Below are 23252 nucleotides of genomic sequence, written 5' to 3' on the forward strand. Positions count from 1 at the left end.
CAGCCTCAGGCAACCACACACCACCTAGAGGAAGAGGGTGTGTGTTCCTACAACATGTTTGGGGTGGAAACGGACGAAGAACCACCTGAACCCTATTATGCTACAGTCAATGTAAAAGGGCGGGACATCAAGTTTGAGATTGACTCAGGAGCCACTGCATCCGTCATCAGTGAGGAGACGTACAGGAGCACATGGGGGGATAATCTGCCTCCCCTCAGACGTTCAAGGCTCAGACTCAGGACCTATACAGGGCAGCCCATCCCTCACTTAGGGGAGATCTTTGTGGACATTTCTGCAGAGGGTAAAAAGGTGAAAGCCAGGCTGGTGATAGCTAAAGGCAGCGGGCCCAGTCTTTTGGGCCGTGACTGGCTTCGCAAGATTCGACTCAACTGGCATGAAATAAAGTATGTGCACACAACAGAGGACATTCTGAAACAGTACAGTGACGTGTTCAGAGACGGACTGGGCACACTGAAGGGCGTGACCGTAAAGCTCCATATCGATCCTGAGGCCACGCCACGGTTTTTCAAGCCCAGATCAGTGCCCTATGCCATGAAAGGCAAGGTTGAGGAAGAATTGGAGCGGTTGCAGAAGCTGGGTATCATCGAGCCCGTCCAGTTTTCAAGGTGGGCGGCACCCATTGTGCCAGTTTTGAAAGAGGACAAAACTGCACGGATATGTGGGGACTACAAGCTCACGGTGAATCAGGTCTCGAAGCTGGAGGAGTATCCCTTGCCACGCATAGAGGACCTGTTTGCGACCCTGGCAGGAGGTAAGCTCTTCACAAAGCTTGACATGAGCCAGGCATACCAGTAGCTGCTGCTGGACGAGGATTCAAAAGAGTATGTCACCATCAATACACACAAGGGATTATTCAAGTACAATCGCCTGGTGTTTTGAGTGGCATCCAGTCCTGCCATTTTCCAGAGAACGATGGACACTCTGCTGCAGGGGATTCCACATGTGGCAGTCTACCTAGATGATATTTTGATCACAGGGGCCACAGAGACAGAGCATTTGGCTAACTTGGAACAAGTGCTGAAGAGGTTCTCAGACGCAGGGTTGCAATTAAAGCGCAGCAAATGTGTGTTCCTAGCACCAAGTGTGACCTACCTAGGACACAAGATCACAGCAAAAGGACTCTGCCCAGTGGAAGATAAAGTGAGAGCTATAAAGGAGGCCCCTAACCCCAAGTGTGTCACTGAACTAAGATCGTTTCTGGGCATGGTGAACTATTATGGCAAATTCTTGCCCGATCTCTCAAAGGTTTTGGCCCCACTGTACAAGCTGCTTCACAACGACACTAAATGGCAGTGGTGCGAGGAGCAGGAGGGAGCTTTTAGGGAAGTAAAAGAGCTCCTCCACTCAGCGACGGTCCTAGTTCACTTTGACCCAGACAAGGAGATAACCCTTTCATGCGACGCTTCGCCGTATGGTATTGGGGCAGTTCTTTCACACGTTATGGAAGATGGGTCCGAGAAGCCGGTTGGTTTTGCTTCACGTACGCTGACGGCAGCGGAGAAGGGATACTCTCAGTTGGACAAAGAGGGCCTAGCCATTGTTTTTGCCGTCAAGCGTTTTCATCAGTATCTCTATGGCCGTTCATTCAAAATCTATACAGACCATAAGCCACTGATGAGCCTGTTCAGCGAGACCAAATGCATCCCGCCGCTAGCCTCAGCCAGGATACAGCGCTGGGCGCTCACACTGTCAGCCTACCAGTACACCATAGTGTACAGAGCGGGTAAGGACAATGCAAACGCAGATGCGCTGAGTCGGTTGCCATTACCGGAAACACCCGCTGTGACGATGTACCCGATGTACCTCCAGAGACTGTTTTCGCATTGGAGAGGCTGGCAGAAGCACCTATAAAAGCCTCCTGCATAAAGCAGTGGACAGAGAGGGATCCAGTCCTGTCCCAAGTCAAAACTTTCCTGCTGCAGGGTTGGCCCAGTGTGGTGGAAGGAGAGGAGTTGAGGCCTTATGCTAAACACAAAACGGAACTGAGTCTGCAGGATGGCTGCATCTTTTGGGGTGCGAGGGTCATCGTGCCTCCCCCAGGTCGTGCACGGATCATGGACGAATTACATGAGACTCATCCAGGTGTATCACGGATAAAAAGCCTGGCAAGATCCTATGTCTGGTGGCCGAGACTGGATCAGGATCTGGAGAATAAGGTGAGAGCATGCACTCAGTGTCAGACCAACCAGAACATGCCTCAACCAGCCCCCTTGCACCCATGGGAATGGCCAGACCACCCCTGGTCTAGGCTACATTTGGACTTTGCTGGTCCGCTCAAGGGGCAGATGTTTCTTATAATGGTGGATGCACACTCTAAGTGGATAGAGGCCCACATCATGAGCAACATTACAGCCCCCACAACCATTGACAAACTCAGGCAAGTGTTTGCAGTACATGGTTTGCCTGACAGAGTCACTGATAATGGCCCGGCATTCACCAGCAAGCTGTTCAGTGAGTTCATGAAACAGAATGGCATTCATCACATTCGGACAGCTCCTTTCCACCCTGCCTCAAACGGGTTGGCCAAGCGGGCTGTTCAAACAGTGAAGGAGGGCCTGAAGCATATGACAGGAGATTCGCTCAGCACTCAGCTTTCACGTTTCCTGTTTCAATACCGCCTCACGCCACAAACCACGACGGGACGCATGCCAGCAGAGATGCTAATGGGGCGTAGGCCCAAGTCAAGGTTGGACCTGCTTCGTCCAGACATGAAGGCAAAAGTGGAGGAAAAGCAGGAAAAGCAAAAATACCGACATGATCATCATGCACGGGAGAGACAGCTGAAACAGGATGACTGTGTCTACGTGAGGAACTTCAGCAGCAATAACAACCAGCAGTGGCTACCTGGAGTTGTTCTCAAGCGTAGTGGGCCAGTCTCCTATGTTGTTAAGCTGACGGATGGACGGATTTTTCGCAGACATCAGGATCATGTTCGTTTGCGGCATGACACAGTTTTGGAGAAAGACAGTGTGGCAGAGTTTCCAGTGGTGAGACCAACAACTGTGGAGGTGGATCAACCAGAGAGAGAGACACAGATAGAGGTTTCTGAGTCATCCAGAGAGGATGAACCCTCTCACACTGACACCCAGACCCCTCTCAGTGTCACAACACCAGATCCACCCAAAACACCTACACCAGCAGGGAGTGCTGGGTCACAGCACACTCGCAAGCCTCCAGACAGACTTAATGTTTGATGAAACAGTGTATGTTGGACTGGATGTTAGAGCTGTCATGTTTTCCAGGTGTTTGTATTTACAGCTGTTGAGACAATACTTCATGTTTTGAGTGTACCCCAGCTAAAGACGAAAATGTGACTGTTTGGTTTCTGCTAGTAATTCACATTTTGGGGAGAATGTTGGAATTCAAAGGGGGAGAAGTGTGGTAATGTGAACATTTATTTTGAAGGAGACCTCCGCTATGATGAACACTTCCGCCTCTGGCATGGTTGGATGTTTTGACCTCTGGCCGACAGAAATGTTAAAAGACGGGCTCCCGTTGTAATGTTAAGTTTGCCAGTGTTTATATAAAGTGCAACTACGGTCACAACGTTGTCGAGTGGTCCTTTTTCCAGTTGAAGTTACCACGCTGTTATTGTGACACAGCTGGGTAGTTGAATCGCAAGTTTCTGCAGTCGTACAATGATTGTAAATTCACAGTAAATGGAAACTTCATCTGCATTACTTTCACAGTAAATTACGGGCCAATTTTTGCATGACTTTCACAGTATACATTGTAAATTCATTGCATGACTTTCACAGTACACACTGTAAAAGTACAAGGCCTTGTTGTAATGATGTACACCAAAAGGTTGTAATTCCCCAGTAATGTACTGTAATACCACAGTATTTGCTTTGTCATTGAAGCTGTGAAGTTACAGTATACAGTTGTGCTTTTACAACAACGCATTGTAATATCACAGATGTGAAATCACAGTAAATTGCTGTAAGGACATTTCACAGTATATTGCTGTAATCCTTACTGTGAAAGTCATGCAAAACTTATCCAATAATTTATTGTGAATTCACAGCGAAAAATTTTGCAGTGTGGTGGTTTTTGTTGGTAATTGTTGCCCAATATTGTATACAATGGAGTCAAAGCATGCTCTGCTGGACAAACTATGTGATGACTCCATTTCTCAATTACCGCATGCATCTTTTTCTGTATTATGGTCTAAATACAAGCTTTCATATTTGAATGTATCAGATATTCATAAATACCGACATATTTGTGACCGGCTAATATCGGCTGATGAAATTGGCTGACTGTGAAATCTGTCAGGCATTAGTTCTGATCTGCTTTTGTTCCAAGTGGAAAGGTGGTTCAGTGCTGGATAATCTTGTCAAGAATCTGCATCTCAATTTTACACAGGATTTTAACCAGAAAAGACCGTGCCTCATGCTACTGACAGTTCTCCTTGTACAATTTATTGAAAATAAATCTGTCCTCACACATAGAATGAGTGTATGTGTGTCTTTGTGTGTGTGTGTGTGTGTGTGTGTGTGTGTGTGTGTGTGTGTGTACATGCGTGTGAGCGTGTACAGTGCAGTAGCCAACCTTCCGTGGCAATATGGCTGGCACTGACAGCTGTGGCAGTTCCAGTTATTGAGTCTATGGGTAATTGGTCTCACATAGACACAAACAAATAAGGCAAAACAAACAAATGAGGCAGTGTGTGCTTGTGTGCACTCTGTGCACATGTGTATCTGACATATTTACATGCATGTCCCACACAGTGTATGTGTATGTCAGTCAGCACCAGGAGAAAGATGATGTATCATCTTGAGGATTATCCAAGAGGACACAATTACAACTGAATACTTGGATTCTTCAGCACCATTTGTCACTCATTTAGGACATACATAAAGTGGGCACCATTATTTTCCTGCTTCGAAATACTTTTTTTGCTCAGTATATATAACACCAACATATCAAGTTAACAGTGTATAGAAAGAGGATGGTATGCTGCCAATGTTCATGAGAAGGGCACAAGAGCATACCGGATACAGGATACCCACTTGCAGACCAAAATGTTTTCTACTCACCATTTATAACATAAGGATCAGTGATGAAGTACTTTTTACGCCTGTCAAAGAGATGTTTCATTATTCCTATGTCAAAAAGACGACATTCAAACCATTTGAAATATCTATTTTTGTGCATTATGGCTATGAGTGCTGCCAATGCAGCAAGAGATATATTACTTGTATAGATATATTTATTTAAAAACAAAAAAGTCTTTTAAAAGATCTACATATCTACACATCACAAATTAAAATAGTGTTCTATACCATGCTGTCACAGTATTTGCTTGTTTCAGTTTGACTTACATTTTCCTTCATTTCAATGAAAGTGAGTTGTGCAGAGTTGCTATTACAGCAAAATTGGTACATTTTTTTTAATTGTTGAAACTGTATTGTATTGAGCAAGACGTCCACCAAAAGTGCTTGCTTTTGCCAATGACAAGCTCAGACAGCTATTCTGCTAAAACCATTATGGAAAGGATTCCTAGAGAGATAGACCCTTTTGTTAAAGGGAAAGATATTTGTTTGCACTTCCTGTGCTCCTACGGAGCAGACACTGCGTGCCCTCTGCTTTGCTTACATTCTCTTGCTGATATCCTTATCTTTGTTTTATCTGCCACAAGCTCTGGAAAGTGAATCCTGGATACTTAGAGATCACAGGGACTTAAATTAATGTGACCATATTTTTAACACACTTATTAATTCTCACTACTGTGCAAGCGTAAACTTGCTGTGTTGACACATAAAACAGCACTTCACTGTTTAATGCTTTATGTTGCTCTGAACAGAAACTCTGTCTTTTGTTAGCTTCTAGCTCTGTTAGCAAAACACACTGTAGGATCTGCTGCTCACTCAGTGCCAACAGCTAACTAGCTCTCCTTGTGATTTGAACACAGATTTTATTGTTCACAATGTTGCCCTGTTAGTGAAAAAATACGGTGCGTCACCCGTTGATAGTGAGTTTACTGCATCTCTTTCAGATTTTAACATGCCTGCCTACAACCATTTTTCAAAAAAGGTGGGACACTTTGTAAAATGTTAATAGAAACAGAGGGTGATGATTTGCAAAACACTGAAACCCCATATTTAAGTGAAAATAGCACAAAGACAACATGTCAAATGTTAAAACTGAGAAACGTCATTGTTTTTGAAAATTATATCCTCATGTTTACCACTGATACATCAGCTCTTCTTTTAATAACACTCTGTAAGCTTTTGGGAACTGAGGAGACCAATTGCTGTAATTATGAAAGTGGCACGTTTTCCCATTCTTGCTCGATGTACAATTGCAGCTGCTCAACAGGCCGGGATCTCCTTTGTTGTATTATAGGTTTCATAATGCACCAAACATTTTCAATGGGTGACAGGTTAGGACTGCAGGCAGGCCAGTTTAGCAGCCACACTTTTTACTATAGAGCCATGCTGTTGTAATACATTCAGGATGTGGTTTGCCATTGACTTGCTGAAATTAACAAGGGCTTCCCTGAAAAAAACATTGTCTACTTAGTAGCATATGTTGTTCCAAAACCTGTGTATATAATTCAGCATTAATGGTGCCTTCATAAATGTTCAGATTACTCATGCCATGTGCATTAATGCATCCCCATACCATTACCAATGCTTGCTTTTAACTGGGCATTAATAACAAGCCGGATGGTCCCTCTCGTCTTTAGCCTGGAGGATGCAGCATCCATGATTTCCAAAAATAATTTAAAATTTTGACTCATCAGATCACAGGACAGTTTTCCACTTGGCCTCAGTCCATCTTAAATGAGCATGGGACCAGAGAAGGCAGCAGCATTTCAGTCAGTCTATGCAGCCCAAAGATCACGGCCATCCAATGTTGGTTTTCAGCCTTGTCCCCTGTGTGCAGAGATTATGGACTGTAGACAATGAAATCCCCAAATTCTTTTCAATCTTACATTGAGAAACATTATTCTTAAATTGCCGCACAATTTGCCAGCGCAGTCTGCCACAAAGTGTTGAACCCCTCCCCATCTTTACTTACAGCCTCTCTGGGATGCTCTTTTTATACCCAATCATGTCAGTAATCTGTTGCAAGTCAACCAATTAATTGTGAAATATTCCACCAGGTGTTTTCTTTAGCATTTCACAACTTCTCCAATCTTTTGTTGCCACTGTCCCAACTTTTTTTAAACATGGTCCTGGCATCAAATTCTAAACGAGGATATCATTTGATATGTTGTCTTTGTGGTATTTTCAATTAAATATGGGGTTTCAGTGTTTTGCAAATCATCACATTCTGTTTCTATTTCTGTTTTACACAGTGTCACAACTCACACAACAATCACTGTCAAACTAAAACATCATGAAATCAATCAATTACAATGACTAATAAAAAAGATCAAAATGATTTGTGGCACTCAGTTGTAGTCAGCGCTCGGGCTAGTTTGTCATTTGCTAAGCAATAATTATACATACACACATTCATATAAAAATTCCTTCCCTTCACAGAAGTGTCCCATGGAAGATGTCTGCTGTTTGGACGTATCACATGGACGGAGCAGAGCCTAGAACTACTACTTCAATTCCAAAACAGCTCAATGCTGTATAACACCAGCAACACATTTCAAACAAGCTGGGACAGGGGCAAAAAAGACTGCTCCAAAAACATCTGTAGAGCATTCTAGATAAACAGGTTCATTGGTAACAGGTGAAAGTATCATGACTGGGTATGAAAGGGGCATCCTGAAAAGGCTCACTGGCTCACAAGCAAGGATGGAGTGAGGTTCACCACTTTGTCAACACATGATTGTATAAAGGATATTACTACATAGGCGGGGGAACACTTTGTAAAACAGTTTGTTTACAAATGATTGAATTCTGTTTTTGTTGAAATTACAGTCGAAAATGGATGTCTGCTTGAAGATGGCTTGGTAATCTAATGGGTGGATTTCAAGGTGTCAGCCTTCAGGGTAGCTCAGTAAGAGCCTTAGGGAGATCAGGTACTCAAACACAAACACACACATATATGCACGCAAACGCATATGTGCACATGCAAGCACACACACACACACACACACACACACACACACACACACACACACACACACACACACACACACAGGGTCCTGTAATAGCAGTGGTCTCTGCTGGCAGAGACACTGAGCTTCTGTTTGTATTGCAGCAGAGCCCTTTGATGTGCAGTAGCATTTTGCATGCTGCTGTTGCTTTCCCCTTTCTCTGGATATGTTATCTAACATGTTCAGTGTGTCTAGTACTGCCAGACTCCATCTGGGCAGAGCCAATTTCTAACCAAGGACCAGCAAGGATGGGCATCAAACGGCCCCCTTACCGAGTGCCCAGCTTAATTTGTGTGCGTGGGCGTGTGTGTGTGTGTGTGTGTGTGTGTGTGTGTGTGTGTGTGTGTGTGGAAACCATATGCACAGAGATTTTCAAGTATTTTGTAGTTCATTCAGAATGACAGAAGAATGTGTGTTAGAAATACCTAGCACCTTTCAGCCAAAAAAACAAACTACACCATTGTTTTGTTACACAGTATTATTAGCCAAATATTGTTTTTATTAAAACAAAAAAAAGTTGATGAGAGTCACTTAAACTTGGCTATTAAAGAGTTTCCATCAAAAGTTATACTCAGTGGGACATTTTACAATGATCAGTACTCTCCGGTGGACAAACTGTGTAAAAGTCAAACAGATATGTTTCTTAAACATATCTTTGGCATTTCTGTACTGCCATTTACATTTAAACTATTTCAACTTTTGTTAGGAGTCTCACACAAGCAAGTAAGTGGATTAACTTCAAACTTCAAACTTTATTTATTAACTGCCAGCACTTAATATACATACAACTTCCAACAGACTGAATCAAGGAGATGACATTTTGTCCTTCACTAATGCTTGTCAGATCTTTGTGCTCAGACAGTGTAACAGTCATCACTGCAGAATTTATGTCCAGATTAAAATGTTGCACTTGAAAACATATGACCATCTTACATGTTAAGTAATTTCTTGGGAAAGGCACCTCCTACCTATTCCCAACCACATCCCAAAGTCCATCATGTCCCAAAACACATGCAGCTACTCATGTTTCTGTTCCCCACTCCCATTTTTCCCTTTTAAAACTCTTTGAATGACTGATGATGCAGTTGGCTCCAAAGCCTCTCAATCCAACATCAGCGGCTGCATGGGCATGAAGACTGGCAATATGGCAATCATGTGGAGAGATCATGCTGCTTCTCCCAGATGAAACAGGAAGGTGTTTAATAATGCACCTTTTTCCAACCTCCTTTGATCAGAGAGACTAATGTTTCCTCTCAAACACATTAGCATTTTCGGAAACACAGCAAGACCACTCTCCCTTTCCTGTCTGAGCGATAAGGAGGTGCAGTCCAGCTTTATGACAGCATAGAGTAATTGGAACGCAGCTGAGAGAAGTTTGCATATAGTGAAGAAAAGGGAGTCAAAGAGAAAAAAAAGTCTTTCAGGTGGATAAACTTTTCTGATTAAGTAAGGAAATTAAAAGAGAGTGAATTAAAGAATTAGAAAGAATCTCTGGATAGCACTGTAGGCGAAAGAGTAGGACAAAGAGAGAGATGTATCAAAAAAAAAGTAGATGATTCAGTCACTTGGGGCTCTATTTTCGTTTCCGCCATCGGCGCGGCGCAAAGTCAGGTCCGCTTCGCCGATGGGGCGTGGCAGCGCAGACTTTGATATTTTCGTGCACTGCGCTGCGGGCTCAACTACTCGCCCTTCTCATCTCAGTCCCACCCAGCAGCGCAACTTGGAAGGAGGGAGGGGAGAAGGCGTGGAGTGGGTTTGACAGGGCCAAGTCCAATCTCCACCAATCACACCAGCTCCTCGCCGCTGGCGAGGCGCATGGCAAGTTTTGAGGATGACTGAGCCCGGAGCTGGGAGAGCGCAACCAGGGTGCGCATCGGAAGCCACGATGCGCACTACCACGTCGACAACCTCCCTTGGCAGATGTAATTTGTTCCTGTGACGTGCAAAAGAGTAGATGATTAAAGAAAATTGCATAGCCTACAGTGTTGAAGGCGTTGTTCTCGTGGCCCACCTGCACTCCTGCTCACTCATGTCTAAATATGAGGTCCTTCGATGGTAAATCCTCGGCCTCCTCCTCCTCCCCCTCCTCCTCAAAGCAGTGATGTACTTGATCTTTGTAGATAACATTAAGCATTACAATGAGAACCTTTGTATTTGGAATACAATGACGTGGGTAATAGCAGACAATGATTGTCACGTTTTTTCCGTGTGTCTGTTTCTCTCGAGTGCTCTGAGATAGATGCAGTATATATGCTCTGTAGGATGCCACGGCTGTTTCTGGTTGGCACAGCGACATTCATTGATTAGTTTGCATCCCTGTTTCACCTGTATACATTCAGTCAGGTTGAGTGACCATTACGCGTGCCAAACGCACTTGCGTTGTGGTCAGATGAGATACTGATCAAAATATATAAATTTAGGTCTGACTGTATGTGCTGACTCAGATAGTTGCTTGAATCGTGGCTGTTGCTAATTAATGATCGCAGTGAAATGCCAGACACTGTGGAAACCTGCCTGTGAGGTATTGGTGACGTGGGCGCACGACTCCGCCGGTTTACGAAAATCCACTTGCCCAGCGGCGCACTGCTGGCACACAGAGTTGACCAGGTATGGGGTGGCAAGCTTTCAGCGCACTTTTACACCGCCGGTGTGGACCGAAATGGACCGAATATCCATATCCAGATCCTGCCGACACCTCCCCCTACTGCGCCGCAACGCCCATCCTGGCGTACCTCTGTGCACCTCAGCTTACCAAAATACCAAGTGCGTTGCGCGCCCGCCTGCGCTGCAAAAAAAAATACCACTGAGTGGGGTGCGCACCCTACGCTCCGCCAGCGGCGGGGACGAAAAAGAGCCCTTGCTGATGAAGGGAGTTCATTGGAGGTGGCATTTAAGCCCTCAGGCTCAATTTATCAGCAGAGAGCTTTTGGCCCATTGAAGTCGGCTCCACACTAATTATATAAAGATGTGAGAAAGGTGAGTATCGGCATTAGCTTTTTTTTCTCTAGTGTCAGGTCTTGATGCCTGTAATCCCCACAGCAAAGCCTATGCTGTTTCCCTCTACCAAGCTTTTCTGTATGCAACTGCAACTGGCCTTGTGGCACATTGCACAGACATCAAACCTGACCAGGATGCACAGCTCAGTGACTGACTTGAAGAAATAAAAAAAGGAAGTTCACATCCATCAGATGGAAGTACTGATAAGCAGCATGCTACCTAAACATCAGTGCTGATCACTGTTTAATCGATTGTTCCAAGTAATGAGTCTTTGCTAACCCTGTCACTACTGATGAGGTGGTGCTCTGAGACAGGATAGGTATGGATTTTTTGGTCCTAATACAAAACTCACATACTGTACATTGTGAGAGCCAATGGTTGGAGTAGTCATTCCTCATTCACAACAATTATTTGTATATATTGGGGGGGGGGTTTTTTGTTGTTGTTGTTGTTGTTGTTGTTGTTGTTGTTGTTTTTGCTATGTAACTTATTTTTAAGTCTTTTGTTTTGCCCTTTTTGAACTCTGTGTTCCTTTTTTCCTCTTCAAGTACACTGATTGAGTGCAGGAGTCTAATTCTTTGCATGTGCACACATACTTGGCCAATAAAGTCAACCGTGATTCTGTTAGGTCTGGAGACCACTTAACACAATGAGTCAAATGCCAAGGCACAGAGGACAAATATAGGTGAGCCATTTAACGGTTTGATTCAGTAAAAACAAGGCAAATAACAAAAATTTCTCCCACTGAAGGAAAAAACCACAAAACACACAAAAAAACCTGATAACTAAGAGTGTCCCAAAACTGAACAGAACTAAACTAAGGAGGCAGGCAGGCCAGAATCTAACTGTACCAAAAACAGTGTCAGAAAAAAGCAAGAACGATGAAACAGGGTACGGAGTTCACATGCAGAATACAAGATACCAAAACGATCTGACAACCAGGAGCAAGAAACGCAGAGCTTAAAACTGGTGAAGATAATTGCAGGATGCCGATAAGCTGCACTGCTTGCTGCTAAACATGCCTGCCAGCCACACCTCCAACCTGCACAAAATAAAGAGACAGTGAGACATCAGAAACTCTAAAAACAATACCAAAAACCCAGAGCCCTCACAAATTCTGATTCTAGAATCACCCTTCCTAACATGGATATGCTGGACTGCATACAGAATCTATCATCCTTGCTCTGTGCAGAAAGGAATTCTCACATGTCCTGGTCACGTAGAGATTTAAGGTGTGAATCATCTAACCTATAGACTTAAAGAAAAATGACAGACTACATCATTTGGGTTTTATTTTTGAAGCTCATGTCATTTGGTCAATCGGTTATGATAACATTGTATTAACCAACTTAATATGTTTGGTAAAAATAGGTGGGATTATTTAACTATGGAATTGGGAGGGCATATGATGTCTACGATGCTTTGATTAGAATTAATAAAAACCAATAAAAGTCTAGCAGGTGTGTCCAAACTTTTTGCTACACCCCACCCATAAACTGTTACTGTGGTAACAGGGAGAGCATAGACTCATGTAGCACTACCCATGTGAAAGTAGTGGACATGGCGGCAATGGACAGACCGAGTTCTTCAGTAGTTCAACCGTGCATGTTCAAACCTGAAACTGAATGGTTAGTCAAAAAATGTCTTTCTATTTTTTTTTCTCTTCAGTACGGACACCCCCCCTCTGTACAGGGGCCAGCATGAGATATGTGTAGTTCGGATGGTCAATGCTCACGCTAGAAAGCACCAATCCTAATTTGTAGCATACCAGAATGACGGGGAGAAACTCTGCTACAAGCCTCTACCAAGCGTTGCCACCCAAACGAAACATGATTTATACCCCAAGAAATTATATGGGCATGTAACGAAAACATGAAAATAGCGTATGTCCACTTTATTTCGTCTGCTGATTTCACCACGTCACACAAACCACACAAGCCTGGTATCATATGAAAGCAGAGTCCGAAAGTCCGGGTTGGTTATATAAAGAGGAGGGGGTTTCTAGAGTGGGGGGAGCACTCTCCATGCGATATACTGTATCTGGGGTTACTTCCTTTTGGATCACTATTGGTGTCTCTATGGTGAACTTGGGTGCTGCTCCTCGAATCTCTTGATTCTTACTGGTCAACAGAAGTGTCAATCATCAAATTTGACCACTGGGTTGCTGAGACATTGACCAGTGTAACTGTGCTGTTAGATTCAGCACTCCTTCTCATTTACACATGAACGGGCAGAGCACACACAGAGGACACTGCTGACCAGCACTACTGGCCATTCACGTCAGGCTGAGAAAAAGTAGCTAGCGAGAGTACACACATTCAAATCTAAAACGTGGGTGCTATTATTGGTTACAAATACTGGTATGCAAGGTTTCTTATTTCTTTAGCTTTATACATGCGTGAATTGTCATTTTTTTAATGCGTTTGTATAGATGCACACGTGGAAAGTGTGCCACAATGCAGTCAGAGCCTGAGAACATATGCTGCCAGGTGTTGCAGGTCACATTATCTTTACCTACACTTATGATTGCAGTGTATGATTGCAGATAACATGCCACTGCAGATACTCACCTTACCTTACACATAACAGGTTACAAGACAGCTGCAGCAGTTGGATGAAATGCTTCCATGTATGATTGACCATCCAGGTTTAGAACCTGTTTGCCTAAATGTTTTCTCGCGGCAGAACGCATGCAACATTTACAGGGCTGACTATGGTCCTTTACAGCTATGGGGGACAGAGCAGTGAGTTGTATCCATAATAACCTACTTAACTCCACTGTTCATACACCATAATAAACTAAATATAGTCAGCCAGTGCCACAAACACAGATCATATTTTTTGTTGAACATATAGCCAAGTTTTTCCCTAAGCAAATACTGTATATTACACATGAATTCACGTGAAACATTTTACAGATATACAATAAAAAATTATTGACCACAGTCATGAGTATTTGTACATGGAAATACAGTACAAGTGAAGGATTCACTGAATCCAGATTAGAAAATTTGAATACAGATGTTGACATCATAGAACCTGTTGACTAACATAATGTTCAATTTTCTGTCGTTACAGGTAGTTAGCTTATAGGAGTTTTGTGAGCTGGTGCTGGGGCTTCCTTGGGCAGAAGATATTGGATACAAATACTGATTGAAATGATCTTACTGCACATATTGAATCTGGAACTAACAGCCTATAAGTTACTGCCTATAGAACAACATTCTTCATTAAATAAATGAAAAATCAGTTGCATTCATTTCTTATGGCTTTACCTGCAGCTTTCCATAGTAATTTCAAACTAAAACATTTTCCCACAGGCCAACAACAGCCAAAAATAATTTCCTTCAAACAAGACAAAACTGCCCAAAGAGTGTGCTGCTCTCTGTTGCGCACTAAGTCTAAGCCAGATACTTGAACCTAGAACTAACACAGTTTATAAGACCGTTTTTATCAATAAACAACAACATTAAACATTAAATACAAGAAAAATCATTTGCATTCATTTCCTCTGGCTCTTTATGCAGCTTTTCCAGACTAATCACGGTGTTTCGTTTCATACTGTCTTCTTACATTATATTCTTTCCACACTGTCTCTGCACAGAAGACAAACAGCTTTGTCCTTCATATCCACTAACATATACTCTGCCTCCCACCTGCCATGAAAACCCCTGTTTTCCACTGTCCGTTTAACCATTTTCGGGGAGATGGTAGCTGAAAGTTGAACACAGGTAACAAGCTCCATCAGGCTGCTCATGAACAAGTGGGGCAGGGAGCCGCGCGCCTTTGATTGATGTGCCAATACACTGGCAGTGCATTGTGGGACTTGTAGTACTAGTGGTGCGTACAATATATCGGCGGGCGGTTAAAATGTTAATATAGTGATCTTGCACTTTGAATTTTGTAGTTTCTCAGGTATTTGTGTATTTTTTTGGTTTATTTATTGTGTTGAAAGTACCAAGTTGCGGTACTTTGTGTCATGTACAATATAAATGTTTATTATTTGAGTGAAAAAAAAAAAAGAAGTTAACACTTATGAATGTGGCCTCAGTTTTTACTGGTGGTGATGTGGTGGCTTGTCCTCTATCAGCATTCTCGCTGTAATGCAGTGCATTACAACATTAGTCCTTGACACAGTAGCCTGGACAGCAGTAACATAAGTATATTGTTATGATAACAGGGCATGCTTAGGAGTAAAACATGACAGCACTGTTACAGTATAATTCAAGCACTGAAGGCTGCATCAGCTCACTGCTACACTTTGCGATGGCCTATATAAAAAGAGAGAAGTGACATCATCTTTATCTTATATGTATAGCTACGCCAACAGCTATATACAGCATAAAAAAGGATCACTCATAAATAATCTCCAAGAGAAGAAACCCAACAGAATGGTTGGCTTGGAATGTAAATTGTGCTGTGATGTAACAGTCTCAACCATACACTCGTTTTGCCCTGAGCAATGCTAACATATTCTAGTTTAGAAAATATTTCGAAATGCATTATTTTCACCAATTCTCGACCCAGCTTAGACCTGGCGGAGGGTCTGTGTATGTATCACTTGACTGACTGGGTCACTGGATTTGCATGTGGAGACCATGCTGATGCTAACTAGAAACTAGTGGTTAGCGTTAGCTTGTGCTATATGGCAAAACACACACTACAACACGCAAGAGTTCGCACTAATCTACAAAAGAAGCACACAGTTAATTATTTGTGTACTTACAGAACACTTTGTCTATACTTTGTCGCTCGTCTGCAGGTATTCCACGCAAAGTTGGAAGTGACCCCTCCTTTAGAAAAAGTCTCCCGGCTAATCCTGCCTCATACTGACCGAGATTGGAGGAACGGTCAGTCTCAAAGTGGTTAGCACACACCAACACGTTTTTGCCAACTGTAGCGGGGATGTTGACTTCAAAAATGAATTCAATCCATGCCACTCTTCTGTCCTCTGCGGCTGGGAGCCGATGGAGCAATTTGTGCTCGTCTTTACAGCCAACAACAGAACACTGCGTGTGGTGCCTCGACATGATGATTCCTAACAAGGTGCTTTAGATAACGAAATGACGGATCTGTGAGAAGGTAGCGCTGTATCTGGTGGGCAGAGAGACGCCGTACTTATGCCTCGATGGGAGGGGAGATGTGGAGGGGGCTGGTGGCTGGTGGGTGGGAATATGCAAATGTTCGGGCTTGTTATGTAATTGTTCAGCCGAAATCGATCAGCTCGTTTGGAAGCTGCAGGCAGGGCGCTTTCAGAAAACTGTATCTCACTCAAAAAAGCATGGAAGGTCTTATGTCAGACTTCCACACGTGTGGGAGCACCAGAGACCCAAAATAACACCCCAAATCTGAGAAAAAGTGAGGTTTTTTTATAATGTGGGACCTTTAAAACAAGTAAGGATGAGGCTAAAGATATTTTATTCCAGATTATGTTATACAGGAAATGGAATAAAATGAGGTACTCAGGTCCCTGTACATAACCAGGAGCCAGAGAAGCCACTAGACTGTTGCATGCCGTCATCTTGTTACGTGGCATGTATATTTCTGCAATTGCATATGACTAAATTTAAATTCTGTTTGCCAGGATGTGATATTTTTCTATTCATTCAAATAAATCAGAATCAGAATCAGAAAAATTAAATTTCATGTTACTATCATATTAGAATTAATAAATGATAATATGATATACGATAACTGAATAATGAATAACACATTAATGGAGGTATTTAAAGAACACTTTGGATTCCAAATGTCATCAGATTAGAGTGTTGCGGTCAACCGCCCGCACAACATCCACCCAAAGTTGAAAGGGCACCTAACTGTGCCTCCTACTGCTAACTTTCCAGGGGGAAAAAATTTAGAACCCATACAGCAGCATCAATTCGGGAGACTCCTGAGGGACTGCTATGGCCATGGCCATATTAACCAGCTTTGAGGCCGAAGACAAAAGTACAGCATGCTGCTGAGTTCTTATTAATCTCCTGCTTCATAATACATAGTTATTTCCAAACTTGCCCCAGGTTTCCTGTATGGTAATTTGATTAACCACAAATGGATTTAAGAATATACATGGAATAGGGCTGTACCAAATTTCACATTTGAAACACTGAAACATCAGAAGTCTGCATTCTATGATGTCATCACCCTAACAAAATAGAACTTTCCGTCTTTTTTCCTTTTTTGTTTTTTTGTTTTTTTTTTTGACCATGGGATCAAACTGCTAGAATACTGTTCATTAGCCATAAGCTAGTGAGTGTCAACAGGTACTAAGGGCTTGTGGGTCTGTGTGTGTTCTGACCTCAGTACTCACCAGGCTCCGGTTCTTTCAGTTATTTTCTTCCAGTCTCTTTTCTGTTTCCCCTCTCCTCTCTGTATGTTCATGCACTCAGAAAAATTTGACCAATGGTTGCTTAAAAGAATTGTGGCCAAACTGACACGTAATAGAATTGAATAGATTTTAAGTACTACAACTTTGATTAAAAAGTATTGAATACATTAACTAAACTTAAACAACAACAAAAAAAAGCACATTTAATAAAAGCTACTGTTAAAATGTGTTGGATCCAGTAATAGCATGCCAGATATCCGAGCAAAACTAATTTAGATTTACTAAATATCTGAGGGAAATTGATTTATATTTACTGATAATCTACGTAAAATTGACTTAGATGTATTAATTATCTGGTTGAAGTTGATATGAGCTTACTAAATATCTGAATAAAAATAATTTGGATTCACTAATTACAATAAATTATATCAACTCATCTTCTAGCACGCTGTTGCTTAATTCAACACATTTATTCTATTCTTCCTATTTATCTGTACCTACATTAATTGTTTAATTTTAAGTGTTAATTTGCATCACAGAACGTTAAATCTAATCAATAATATTGAATGTCACTTTGTTGGCACAATCTTTTTGTGTCTAATTTACTCAATATCATGACCCAACTTAAGTAAACCGTGGCACCAAGAACAACAGATCACCATGCATGAAACAGCACCAAATAAACATTTATTTGTGCAACTTCATCATCCTGCAGCAGTAAAACTGGCATGGACGTTCAACAACAAAAGGGTCATGTGACAGACAGATATGTATCTCAACCTGAAAGCCATGTAACAGGTCTCATTGCAACATATGACAACAAATGGGTCTGTCCTTAGAAAGACATCAGTGGTGCCATCCAATGGCATGGAGGCATCAAACATTGTATTGTTATAACACAGAGAAAAATCATCATATTAACACTAATGTACAGTACTGCAAGAAAAAATACACTGCCATCATAACTAACTTCACTGAAACTGAAGCATTTAACAAAGTCTTCTGTTTCAGTTTTGATAGTAACTTGGGCCCCTTTTCTTCAGCCAAGAGCTTATTCCTGAGGCTGGTCACTTTCGGGGACAGCTTTGAACAATCCAGCTCGAGGAGAAGTTTCTGAAACACTTCAAATGTGTACCTGAGCTCTTTTCCGTAAGCAAGATTCACAGCATATGCCAACCCCACATGCAGGGAGCAAGCCCTTGGAAAGTTACCCAGGGCAGTCAGAACTTTCATACCCTCTACCACAATATTGATGTCGTCTGGACCCTCTAAAGTATAATGTTGTAGATCTTCAGGCTTTGAACAGCAAGGTCCTGCAACACACTGTCTTCATCAGCATCCTGTAAAAGCAAGAACATTATGTATATCAGACAGGAAAACATTATACATGAACATAGAGGACAATGTTAACTTACATGACTCAACAAAAGTGCAAAATTCAGTAGCTTGCCAAGAATTACTTTGAGAAATAGTTTCTCGACCTTCTCGAGACATAACAGGTGGAAGAGATGAGACATCAAATTCTTTATATTTTAACATGTACTTCAACTTACATAATACTCTTTTAAGAGTTGATCTGTGGATTCCCCAAGGTATACCGTCAAACATCAAATGGCAACATCTCTGGTCATGTCAATGTTAGGATTGCTTGGAGACTGAAATGACAAAAATTAACATTATTCAGGTCCATGGTGTAGAAATCCACCACTGACCATTTTTATCTAACACCAGGAGATTTATTTGACTGTTGAACAAGCCCCTATCAAGAATCCTTCCTGTGCCATCTCAGGGAAGAGTATAAGGAAAACTAAAACACTCATTATTATGCAATTATTTAATTATTAGTCCATTTATAAAGAGAATCACAGGCTAACATTACCCCCTCTGGATTTAAGTAATGATATTCCTGTTTGATCACAAAATTCTTAAAATAAAACATTAGCAAACATAATACTCATTGAAGGATACCTTGAGTAGGATAGCCTGCAACCTCAACCCCATGCTTCCGCCCTTGGAGTGGAAGAGGCTCAGAAGCCGGGGAGTATATTCATCCAGCTTGGACATGAACTTTGATTCAAGATGCACCATTGTGATTCTCTGAAACTCATCCTGGACCTGAAAGACAAATACAAAAACCAACTCAAATTAAAGCCTCAAATTTTACAAATATACATACGAGAAGCAACCTAATTCTGATCATCACATCATTTCATGGCTTAAAATGTTTGCTGATTGTTTACATTCTGGTTTAATTAGACAGTACAGTGTGATACAGGGGCCATATTATGAAAAAAAATCACTTTTTCAGTAGTTGTACTCTGATGTCAACTCAGTCAGTTTGGTGTGGGCTGCTTGCTCTGTACACATGATTAATAGAGCCGTTAGCTGCTACTAACAGAGTGGCTATATCTATGGCTTGTGCAGCTGTAACTAGGAACCATAAAAACATGCTAATGTTTGTAAATATACCATGTAAAAATACTACATTAAACTAGGAAAGGGGCAGAATATGACCGAAATGTTTTGGTTAGCATACTAAAGTCTTCAATGTTGCTATTTCCTCTCATGCACTGTCAAGGATTATTTCAAATGATTCCTGTTCATCTATATCATTTTGAAATTTGATCTTGAAAATATATTTCAGAAAAGAGATGGCAATAACAAAACACACATTTTGTATCTAAGAGTTAAATGCAGAACTACAAGTGTAATCCTTCACAATGGACTAGGAATATTTTCTAATTAGCATGACTTGTAACTCACATGAGATGCCTCAAACAGAGTGGGCCATCTGGCTTTGATATCCTCAATGCTGGGTGATAGGTTGATGATTTAGTTTGTTCTTTGTGCAAATGTTTTGACAATTTTTTGTATTTACTGTGTTGTCCCTTTTCTTTATTTCAGTAAGCAACTGAATCCTCTCTTGTTCTTGACTTTCTTCAACCTCTCCTACTGGGTAAGGTGGGAGGTAGTTTACCTCTGCCTTTCGAGGCTTTTTTACATTCTTTGCAGACTTCTGGTCCGCAGGGGTCTTGCGTTTCAGTGCATTGCATAACACCTCAGGAACACCATAGCCTCTGAGTTTGGTTTTATAATTTGACATCTTGTATTTGATGCTTTGCTGCCAGCCATAGTAACCTGCAAAGGAGCCGGGTTCCTTGTGTAGTCTTCAGTGGCTCTTTCTAAGTACAGCTCAGTTTTGTATGCAAACTGTGGAATGGGGAACTGCTTTGGCCGTGGCTGACAACGTTCTGTGGTATTTCGCCTAGGCAGGAGAATGGTGTCCTGTGAAGAAGATGTTCTGGCAGATGACTCTCCATTTGATGCAGTTGACTCTGCATGGGAGTGTCACTGTCAGTTGACTGTTGAATAGAGGAACTGCCAAAACTTTCATCAACTGGATACAAGTTCAGAAGAATCAGGGTAGTGTGATCAACCTTTATGGTGTCTTTGTGTTTAATATGGTCACAGGTATGAAGAGTAAAATAGTCTTCAAATTCCAAGTCCAAATACTGAAGACCGAGCTCATCAGAAATCCCAGAGGCCTCCTTCACAATAGTTTGCAGCTCCTCCACAGTGGGTGGGATTCCTGATGAAAGGACCAACTTCTATATTCAGTCATCAATTATTACTCTGAGCTTTGCCTCCATCTCTGCCATCCTGACAAGAATAGACAAAAGTTCAATGGCATTACAAGCAGAAGGTTATACAGTAGATGAAATGTATAGTGAAACACACAGTGAATAATGCAATGACGAGTGTGTCACCAAAATAAATAGAGTTAAAAACATCTAAATAATGAATAAATAACAAGAGAATGTTGAGGCTAATTAAATTATAATTACATTTTCCAGTTAAAATATTTCCTGATTCTGTTTTAAAATCTATGCCATAATTATGATTTTCATTAAATTGCTAAAATGTCATCAAAAAAGGACAATGAGTTCAATGACTATGTAATCAATATTTCCATATTTTCTGCTCCTTTAATATCAAATTCAGGTTGGAACTACAGGTTTTGAACATCACCAACAATTTAAATTGTAGTTATTCTGCTTTTGAAGCAGCAAAGGTTGTTAAAAAGTCTCTGTATCCTTACCAGAGCATCCTCAAGCTCCACCACAAATGGTCTCCTTCAGACGAAACCTCCAGTCCCTCACATCGGCTCAACTTTCCGATGAGGTCTCGGCAACCATGCTTCCTCACAGTGTTTTCTCCTTGCTCACAGCCAATCAATTTGCTTCCTTCTTCACTGAAAAGGTTTCGACCATCAGCAACCAGTTCTCTGAGCCTGACCAACTCAGTGGGATACCACCAGCTAACAGAGCCTCACTCCTCCAGAATATATCCTCCTCCTCATTTTCCCATGTCACAGAGGAGCAAGTCTCCAATCTTCTGCTCGACTCTCGCCCCACTACCTGTGCACTGGACCCTATACCCTCCAACCTCCTGCAGGCCATCTCACCCACACATATCCCTGCTGTCACCCACATGATCAACTCCTGACTTACAGTGTGTTCCCCACTGCGTTCAAACAAGCCCAAGTAACCCCACTGCTAAAGAAATAAAGAATCCTACACTTGACCGAGCTCAGGTTGAAAATTACAGGCCGGTTTCACTCCTCTCTTTCCTTTCCAAGACTCTTAGGCCCACAATCTTTAATCAGGTCTCTGAATTCCTTTCTGATAACAACCTGCATGATCCCAGTCAATCCGGTTTCAAACGGACACACTCTACAGAGACTGCGCTTTTATCTACAGTGGAAACACTACGATCAGTTAGGGCTACTGGTCAATCCTCTGTTCCACTATTGCTCGACTTATCGGCTGCCTTTGACACGGTTAACCATCAAATCCTCCTCTCCACACAGGCTGAGCTCGGCTTCTCAGGATCCGCTCTACGCTGATCCTTGCAGTTTCTTGGAGGGGAGAAATGTCTAAATCCCACTGCTTGTCCACAGGGGTACAGGGTCAGTGCTTGGACCCCTTCTCTTCTCAGTATACACCACCGCACTTGGTGCAGTCATCCACTCAGATGGTTTCTCATACCAATCACATGCTGACAATACCCAGCTCCTCCTTTCGTTCCCGCCAGACGACCCCACTGTCTCGGTTCAGATATCAGCATGCCTCGTTGATATGAGCAACAACATCAGGAAGATCAAAGCCTACCTGTCTGAGCATGCAACACAGCTCCTAGTACAAGCGCTGGTACTATCACACCTCGATTATTGTAATTCTTTACCGGCAGGGCTCCCAGCATGCTTGTTAAAACCTTTGCAGATGATACAGAATGCGGTGGCTCGCCTGGTATTTAACCAGCCCAAATGAGCGCATGTCACTTCGCTGTTCATATCTCTCCACTGGCTCCAAGTTGCTGCCCACATCAAATATAAATCCTTGATGCTTGTCTACAAAATTGCCACCAAAACCACTCTGACCTACCTGAACTCCCTCATTCAGGTTTATGCTCCCTCCCGCTCATTAGTCTCTAGCTAGACTCTTTTCTTCAGTAGTTCCCCGGTGGTGGAATGAGTTACTAAACCCCATTCACTCTGCAGAGTCCCTCCCGATCTTTAGAAAAAGACTAAAAACCAAGCTCTTTACTGAACACCTTGTTTCAGTCAACTCTATGCACTTTCTGCATTACTTCATAGCATTGCCTTATAGCACTTATGTCCAATTTGGACCAGAAAGTTGTGCTAGGGCACTTACTCTTGTTGTTCTCTCCCATCTACAACCTTGCTTGTGATGTATGAAAATCTCATATGTACGTCGCTTTGGTTAAAAGCGTCTGCTAAATGACAAATTGTAAATGGATACAATTTTAGTTATGAAAACG

General features: G+C 42.1%; 1 protein-coding gene and 1 long non-coding RNA gene across 4 annotated transcripts in view; both read right to left on the reverse strand.

Annotated features, from left to right (window-relative positions):
- The window catches only part of rbfox1 (RNA binding fox-1 homolog 1), a 460574-nt gene that overhangs the window by 432431 nt on the left and 4891 nt on the right, over positions 1 to 23252 (reverse strand). The gene's annotated exons all lie outside the window — the stretch shown is intronic.
- On the reverse strand, positions 18578 to 19615 carry LOC143333685 (uncharacterized). Its single transcript, XR_013078296.1, has 3 exons — positions 19380 to 19615; positions 18965 to 19066; positions 18578 to 18751 (listed from the first exon to the last, which is right to left on the reverse strand). It is a non-coding gene; the product is annotated as an uncharacterized LOC143333685 (long non-coding RNA).

Source organism: Chaetodon auriga, chromosome 16 (genome assembly GCF_051107435.1).
Source record: "Chaetodon auriga isolate fChaAug3 chromosome 16, fChaAug3.hap1, whole genome shotgun sequence".
NCBI classification, from domain to species: Eukaryota; Metazoa; Chordata; class Actinopteri; order Chaetodontiformes; family Chaetodontidae; genus Chaetodon; species Chaetodon auriga.